Raw genomic sequence first — 7,637 nt, 5'->3', positions numbered from 1 at the left:
AACTTTTCTAGTACTTATTAAACACTAATAAAAAATTATATAAAATAATTCACAATCCACTTATGATAAGTATTATGAAGTGTCATCCTAAAAGCTCAATGGAAAAACGTGTTTTGTCATGGTATGTCATAACAATAAATGATGGGCTTCTATTCCTATAAAGCAGACGAGACAAACACAAAAGCTTTGTTGAAAACAAAAGTGAAAGGGCTGCTCACACGTGAGACGTGGGTTGAGTTAAGTCACATCGTATACAAAGCGTTTGCAGCATGTTATCTCATTACGTTTTCAGTCTTTGCCTGTACGGCAGCAGCTTTTCCTAGATTCACACAGCAGGTAAAAAAAATAATATATATTACATTTTTAACAATCTATTGTTCCAAATTTCTTTGTTTTATCAACTTTTTCTCAATTTGAGCACTTGTTCCACTTTTACAAGCGATGGCAGCAGCAGATTTTTCCAGAACCAGGGGACCGGCTGGTGCCAGAGGCTTATTTCTCATCTTATCTCTGCTGTGCCTCATTTCAGTCTCAACTTCCCTGTATCCCGAGGACCAACTGGTGAATTCATTCTTGCTGAATTCCCTTTTATGATACAACAATTACACGTTTCTTTGTACATGTACAGTTACAAGCTCATTAACTGCTGTTATTTTTTTTCCTTTATTTGCAATGAACTATAGATGCTTGAGTACATGAAGATGGCGATAAAAGAAGCAGAAAGATGGAAGGTGGGTTGCTTAGGCTCCAAGTTAGTTTGTAAAATCTGCTGTGTGTTTACTTAATGAGTGCATTTTACATTGAACTGTCTATAGTGATATACTGAAAGTATAGTAACTGCAGTGTACAGGATGCAGAATAATCTAGTAAATTTAAATGTGCTATTTTTCCCCCCCGTCAGGCAGAAAACAAGTATAGAAAGGAAACAATCACAAAACTGTTTGATCTCTCAAGTTCACTGAATAAGAAGGAGCCACTGGTAAATGCTAATGTTGGAGAAATACGCTCATCAGCTGGAAATGGTGAAGAGATTATTGCCTGATTCCAAACCACTGAAGGAAATCGTTAACATCTGTTCGCACATGTTGAAGAATTTAAGAACTTTAATAAACAAGAAGATGAGTTTGCTGCAAAAATAGAGAGCTGGGTGCGACAAGGAGCTTATATCCCCATGAAGTTATTCATTTGGAACTTTACTAAATTAATGTGACACAATGTTGCAGTAAACAGAGAATGTCTTTTGCTTTACTGATATTGACCAATAATTCATTAATGTTCGAATATATATTTAAACATTATACATTTGTATGAAATTTGTATGTATCTGTATCATGTGAAGATTTTTTTCTTGAGCTTTCTTCGTCAAGCCCTAAAGTTAAAATAAATCAGAGCTGATGCTTCTTGTACTAACTGTAGCTTCCTCCCCCGCCCACTTACAATGGAGACGATGACAGTCTTACCTTGCTTCCTAACTTTTCTTGAATTTGTACTTGAAATTAAAAATTCAGAAGTTTATGGATTTTATAAAATATAAAACTGCGAAAAAATATGTACAAAGCCAGATACAATATGTTACCAGGAAATGTACAGAAGATGAATTGAGGGGAAAATTAAATCCAAAGACTCTTAAAGCAATTAAACAATGAATAGTGGGATTTAACAGAATGTTGTGCATGGGATAGGGATTAATAAGTATGTACATACTTCTTCCTACTCCATTTCAGACTTAATAATTGTAATTTCATGTCATTTAGATTCTATTTTATTTAGTTTCTTTTTTGTTGTTGTTTTGTCTGAGCACATACATTTATTGTGTGTATTTACATATGTATTTGTACATGTAAATGCAAGCATGTGTACTTGTATCTATTGGTTTGCTGTATATGTCTGAAATAAAGATACGTTAACAATAACAATATCATACCTTTTGTGTTCATACCATTTCTCACTTTTTAAAAATCCAATAAATACTCTCCTGTGTTGTGTTGTGTTTAGTTGCTTAGTGCCGACGTGGGACAGTTTCCACTTTTGCTGTACTATTGTACAAATTATAACTGTGCGATGACAATAAAGAGTTATCCTTATCCTTATATCTGATGCTGTCCCTGTGAAAAGCAGTTGTTGATCTTCACGTTACTCTGATTCTCAATGCTCATTAGTGACAGTGAGTATTCAAACTGTATTTGCTGAAGATGTTTTTACCTAAAACGATAGGAAGTATGTGCAACAATCTTTTTAAGACAGATCTTTTAATGTGATCAAGACATGCAGAAATGTCTGCAGTCTGAATGTCTGAACATACACTCACAGATACAAATGTTAAAAATGTGGAGCTGCTTTAAACCATTTACATGTCACTATATAATGAAATAAAAGCTGTCTGTATTTGACAAATATTTACTTTATTACATTTTTAACTAGGTGTTTAAGGTTTCACAGTGACAAGGCTTACCCTGTTACCAGGATGACAGACAGCTAGTATGAACCCACAGCAGAACGGGACTTTTTGGAATTGAAATGAAAGAAGTACTTTGACCCACCCACAGCTGAGCCGTGTCATAGAGGAGGGGCCACTCTGTGTGTGAGTTTGTGTGTCAGTCCTTCATGTCAGCATTCATCAGTTCGTTTGTCACTGGCAGGTAAGAACATTGTACCATGAAAAATTATTGCAGGCAGATTTTCATGCAACATCTCTACTTGTACATTTCTTTACAAATCCTTATTTATACTTGTTGTTTTATACTTTTTATACTTATGTTTTTCAGAAACTTTGATGGCAGCAGCACAGTTGACCATGAGTGGTGTCACAACTGCCAAAGGCTTAGTTATGATTTTGACTCTGCTGTGTGTGCTCCATCTTTCAAGTTCCCTGATAAACAAGGATGAACTGGTAAACTGGTTATTAATTTTCTTTTTTGTTGTTGTTTTAATAGAGAATTTAATTTCTAATTAAACACTTTTACAGACCGATTAATGGTTAAGCTTTCCTCTTTACTTTTGAAATGCTCATTTTGTCACCGTTACATGTTTCACGGCATGTTTGTTGACGTTCTTTCTGGTTTTGCAGGAGGAGTTGAAGGGAAACGTTGAAACTTTACAAAAGGAAACAGCGAGAAGGAAGGTGAGTCTGTCAACGATGTTGTGGACATGGATATTGACAGACTGCTAACAGAAAAATATGTATTGCTATAACAACTAAAACCAAATATAATTTTCCATTATACAAGTCTTTTTGCACATAGTTACTTATTTTTGTATATTTTGTTACATAAATTTGGTGTATTTTTGTCTTCCAGGCTGAAAATAATTTAGACAGAGCCTACGTTCCAGTTATTCTTGATGATGTTAAACGTCTCATGGATCCTATGTTCGAACTTATAAAGTCAATGAAACGTTTTACATCACTGCTTAACCAGTGTTGGATTTAATGGATGACCTAAAGACTTTCATTGGAGCCAGCAAGGAGTACATGAATAAGTACTTTGAGACAACAGCTGCAGAAATCAATGACAATGAAGAGAAACTACGCAGTGTGATGGCAACACTAACACAACTAGAAAATAATAAAGATGAACTGTAGCATGTTAGTCAGCGTCTGTCTCTGGTATTAAATGTTCTGTATGTGAAAAACTTCTCTTTCATACTGTGCTGCTTCTAAATCAAAGCTAACTGAACACTTGACTTGTAAACTCTGACAAGAATCGTTTTGTCACACTTTTTCACTGTCTTTGTTATATCAGGTCTAACGCAAACACAAAACACTAAACTGAGATTTGTCTCTTTAGAAATCATATTAAATCTGACAGTTAATGATAAAACTGGTATTATTGGGTGTTTCTGCAAATTGTGACATTTGTAATTAAAGACAGAAGCAGTTGCTGATTGTTCTCTAGTGTGTGTGTGCGTTTTTGTGTGGATGCTTTATACTGGTGTTAAAAGGTGAGTTTAGTGCAGTGTTATACTCAATCACATTACAGACCACAAAAAAACACCACATCTTATTTGACTTGTAAATCCTGGAAAATCCTGGACATCCTGGAAAAGAAAACTAGCAAAATTCATAAACAAATATTTACTAATACATAAAATTTCATATGATCATAATAATAATTGTTATAGTTCTATTAGCTGCTCTGTTATTATGGGGCGATTGTGGCTCAAGAGTTGGCAGTTTCTTTCTTGTAATCGGAAGGTTGCCGGTTCGAGCCCTGGCTCCGACAGTCTCGGTCGTTGTGTCCTTGGGCAAGACACTTCACCCGTTGCCTACGGTGGCAGAGGGCCTGTGGCGCCAGTGTCCGGCAGCCTCGCCTCTGTCAGTGCGCCCCAGGGCAGCTGTGGCTACAATGTAGCTTACCATCACCAGTGTGTGAATGGGTGGATGACTGAATGTAGTTTAAAGCACTTTGGGGACTAAGTAAAGCGCTATACAAATACAGGCCATTTACCATTATAAATATATATGATGTACAAATGATTAATTTTTCTGCTACAAAAACTCATATAAGTAGACATAAAATATACAATAATGTACAAACATTATGTACTTCAACTAAGAGTCAACAAAACTTATTGTTAGTGAGCTGCTGAAACTGGTTGACTGTGTGTAAAGACTGCTGTAATTAACAGTTACTGCAATACTTCAGCTAAATTAAAGTAATATTCTGCACTTCAGATCTTGATTGTTTAGTTAACTGTTGTGGTGCAGTGAGGCAAAACTACAAAGAGTAAAAAAATAATGTGTAATTCTGCATGACATGCTATAAAAACACTGTGTATATTATTTGCTCCCTTTCATATTATATAAATAATCAGTGACACTGACATTAGATGCATAATTTAATGTGCACAATACAATAGTACTATGTTTTGTACACATTCATGTTGTTATCTTTGTTTGTTTTAAAACATACTTGAAGAAGTTAGTGGAATAAGATTCAGATAAGAGTAGCGTGCAGATTTTTGTAGCGCAATCAGTCAGTTCCTCCTAATTACTTTCACAAATATGATACCAAACAGATGGTTGCATCAAAGATGGGATCCAAAACTTGTCAGACCTGCTTTTTGTGCCTTTCTCTTCAAAGATAACAGCAGGTTCAGGTGTTCTCACTGCTGGTCACTGGTCTGTGAACACACTGATGGACTTCATGCCATCCTCATAGAATACTTTTCATATAGTTTTGTCAGAGACATGGACATCAAACATGCTCACTAGTGGTACTTTTGTAAGCAGTGCTCCTCAGATTCATATCCCTGTAGTAACAATTAGGAGTTCCTATTTCTTTTCAACAGTGTGCTATAATTTACAATTCATTTATGATGGTTATTGGGAAGTCTTACTAAAGTGATATTAAGAAACCTTACAATATGATTTTTTGTGGTTTATTGAGTGCTTTCACTCACAAAAATAACCAGTGGGCCCCTATTCCTATAAAGTGATCCAGAAAAAGACTTTAGTGAAAATGAAAGCTGAAAGAAAGTGAAAGGACAACAGAGTATAGAGAGCATTTCAAACACACCACCTCATCATGTTGTCATTCTTGATCAGTTCAGCACAACGGTTCTTCCTCTATAAACAAAACAGGTAAGATGAGTAAAGTATGATGGTTGCAAAGATTAAAAATTGTGTGTGTGTGTGTGTGTGTGTGTGTGTGTGTGTGTGTGTGTGTGTGTGTGTGTGTGTGAGTTCCTTATTTATTTCCCTGACATGTTGTTGTTTAAACCTGATAGATTGTTTTAATTCTAACAGTGATGACAGAAGCACCAGAACAAGAGAGCGAGCTTGTGTCAGCTAGTTCTGTTCATCTTATCTCTCCTGTTCCTTATTTACATTACAAGCTGGACAGCTGGTGAATTCATCTTTGATAAAATCTCTTTATATAATAATAACAATAGGATTATTTGCACATACATGTAAACACTGCCAGTAATTAGGAGCTCATTAATTTTTGGAATTTTTCCTTATTTACGATGGGTTATATGAGCTTCTGTTGTTCTCTCAAGTTTTAGTTTACAACATCTAATTACCAGAAATCAAATGTGCTGGCTGCTTCACTCCCTTTGATGAACAACATGGGTTCTTTTTCTCACTAAAGCAAAGACGCTGGCAGGTCAAAGCTTGGAGTGTCCCTTACACAGGAACAAATATCACTGTATAGAGAAGAGCTATCTATCACTTAATCTTAGTTCAATGACTTTTCCCTTTCTTTCCTGTTTGTTATTGAGATGTTCTTCGCAGATGTGCCTGTATTATTGACTGCTTTGAATACTTCACTGAAAACCTAAAGACCTGAAAGTGAGGTCAGAAACATACTCTGATTGCAAACATTGTTATACAATGAAACATTAAACTGGTGTCACACCAGGGAGAGTTTCCTTTATATCAAATGGTTGGGGTGGCAGAATATCCGAAAAACATTTGATTGAACAAAGTGGGATTTTTGGACTGCCTCAGCCCAGGTGATGTAAACGGCAGCGAGACAGAGCGAGTGATCGAGTGAGAGTTTTGAGATGTTCGAGATTTGTGACGTTTAGCGTACAGTTGGTGTGTTAGTTAGTGTGTTGTGTAGTCGTTTTATTTTGTGTATCAGTGAGGTTCAAGGTTCAAGGTGCAAGGTTCTTTATTTGGGGGGGGGGGTATAGGAAGAACATTGTATATATAATATATACATTAGGTGAATGTGCAGTAGTAGCATGTATGCAGTGAGCAGGTGAATTCTGTACATTAAGTGAATTAAATAAGAATAGACAATCTGACTATTTTACAGAATAGAAAATATAAACATATTTAAAATGAAAGGAATTTGAAATGTACATTGTGCCGGTGGGTTTAGAGTGTCTGGAAGAGAGTCCTGTCTCAAGTCACTTATGGATGATGGTGCCAGGATGGGACGGGTCCTTATCTGCGCTGCTCTAGTCGGGCATCTCCTGGTGTAGGTGTCCTGAAGCGGGGGAGAGCAATCCTGCAGCAGCGTGAGGATGCAGTGTGAACACTGTCTCCAGGTGCAGAAGGAGCGATACACCTCCTGCTGTCAGGCCTGCAGGGTTTCTCCCTGTGATGTTCTTCTCTGTCTTGTGGTAGACAGTTTCTTTTCTTTACTTTTTTTGGCAGAAAAAATTTGTGGGGCGTCTTATTGTGACACATGATTGTTTTCTCACTTTAATTAAGCAGTATTTTTAAATGGCTTTACAAAAAAACCAACGCCGGTGCATTGGCTGCATTTTTAGATGAATAGTTGCATATGATTGTATTATTTACAAAATGTTTACACAATTTTTTTTACAAATTTACAATTTATATTTGCATTTCAAGTTAGGAAAAATAATTTACTAAACATGTCTGTGGTTTTTACAGTAAAAAGAAAACATAAATATTACTAGGATTTAGTTAGACTTACGTTTGCCCAATGTTGTGTAGCTTTCTGGATTTTATACTTATTGGGTACATATTTATTTATTATACAGTACATAAAATTAAAATTAAAATTTTTTAATGTAACTGAAATATTTAATTTGTGGGCTATAGAAATAATTAAGTTATAGACTCATATTTATATGAAACATGTGTATACTTACTGCATATTAACCATATGTAACACCTGCATATGTGTTTTAAAAAAGACTACCAGATTCTGCCTCTT

At 35.6% G+C, this 7,637-nt stretch overlaps 2 long non-coding RNA genes across 2 annotated transcripts; both read left to right on the top strand.

The window, feature by feature from the left end:
* The first annotated feature begins 6 nt into the window (after nucleotides 1–6).
* On the top strand, nucleotides 7–1,540 carry LOC121813423. The gene is made up of 3 exons (XR_006053696.1): nucleotides 7–561; nucleotides 684–731; nucleotides 902–1,540. It is a non-coding gene; the product is annotated as an uncharacterized LOC121813423 (long non-coding RNA).
* Nucleotides 1,541–2,507: 967 nt separating this feature from the next.
* LOC121813426 lies at nucleotides 2,508–3,892 on the top strand. Its single transcript, XR_006053698.1, has 4 exons — nucleotides 2,508–2,639; nucleotides 2,766–2,890; nucleotides 3,068–3,121; nucleotides 3,297–3,892. It is a non-coding gene; the product is annotated as an uncharacterized LOC121813426 (long non-coding RNA).
* Nucleotides 3,893–7,637: the final 3,745 nt, after the last annotated feature.

The sequence above is a fragment of the Haplochromis burtoni genome, unplaced genomic scaffold (genome assembly GCF_018398535.1).
Source record: "Haplochromis burtoni strain Fernald_Lab_line unplaced genomic scaffold, NCSU_Asbu1 Contig_1665, whole genome shotgun sequence".
Taxonomy (NCBI): Eukaryota; Metazoa; Chordata; class Actinopteri; order Cichliformes; family Cichlidae; genus Haplochromis; species Haplochromis burtoni.
Note: the sequence above shows the minus strand (reverse complement) of the source record. Positions and strands in the feature narration are given on the sequence as shown.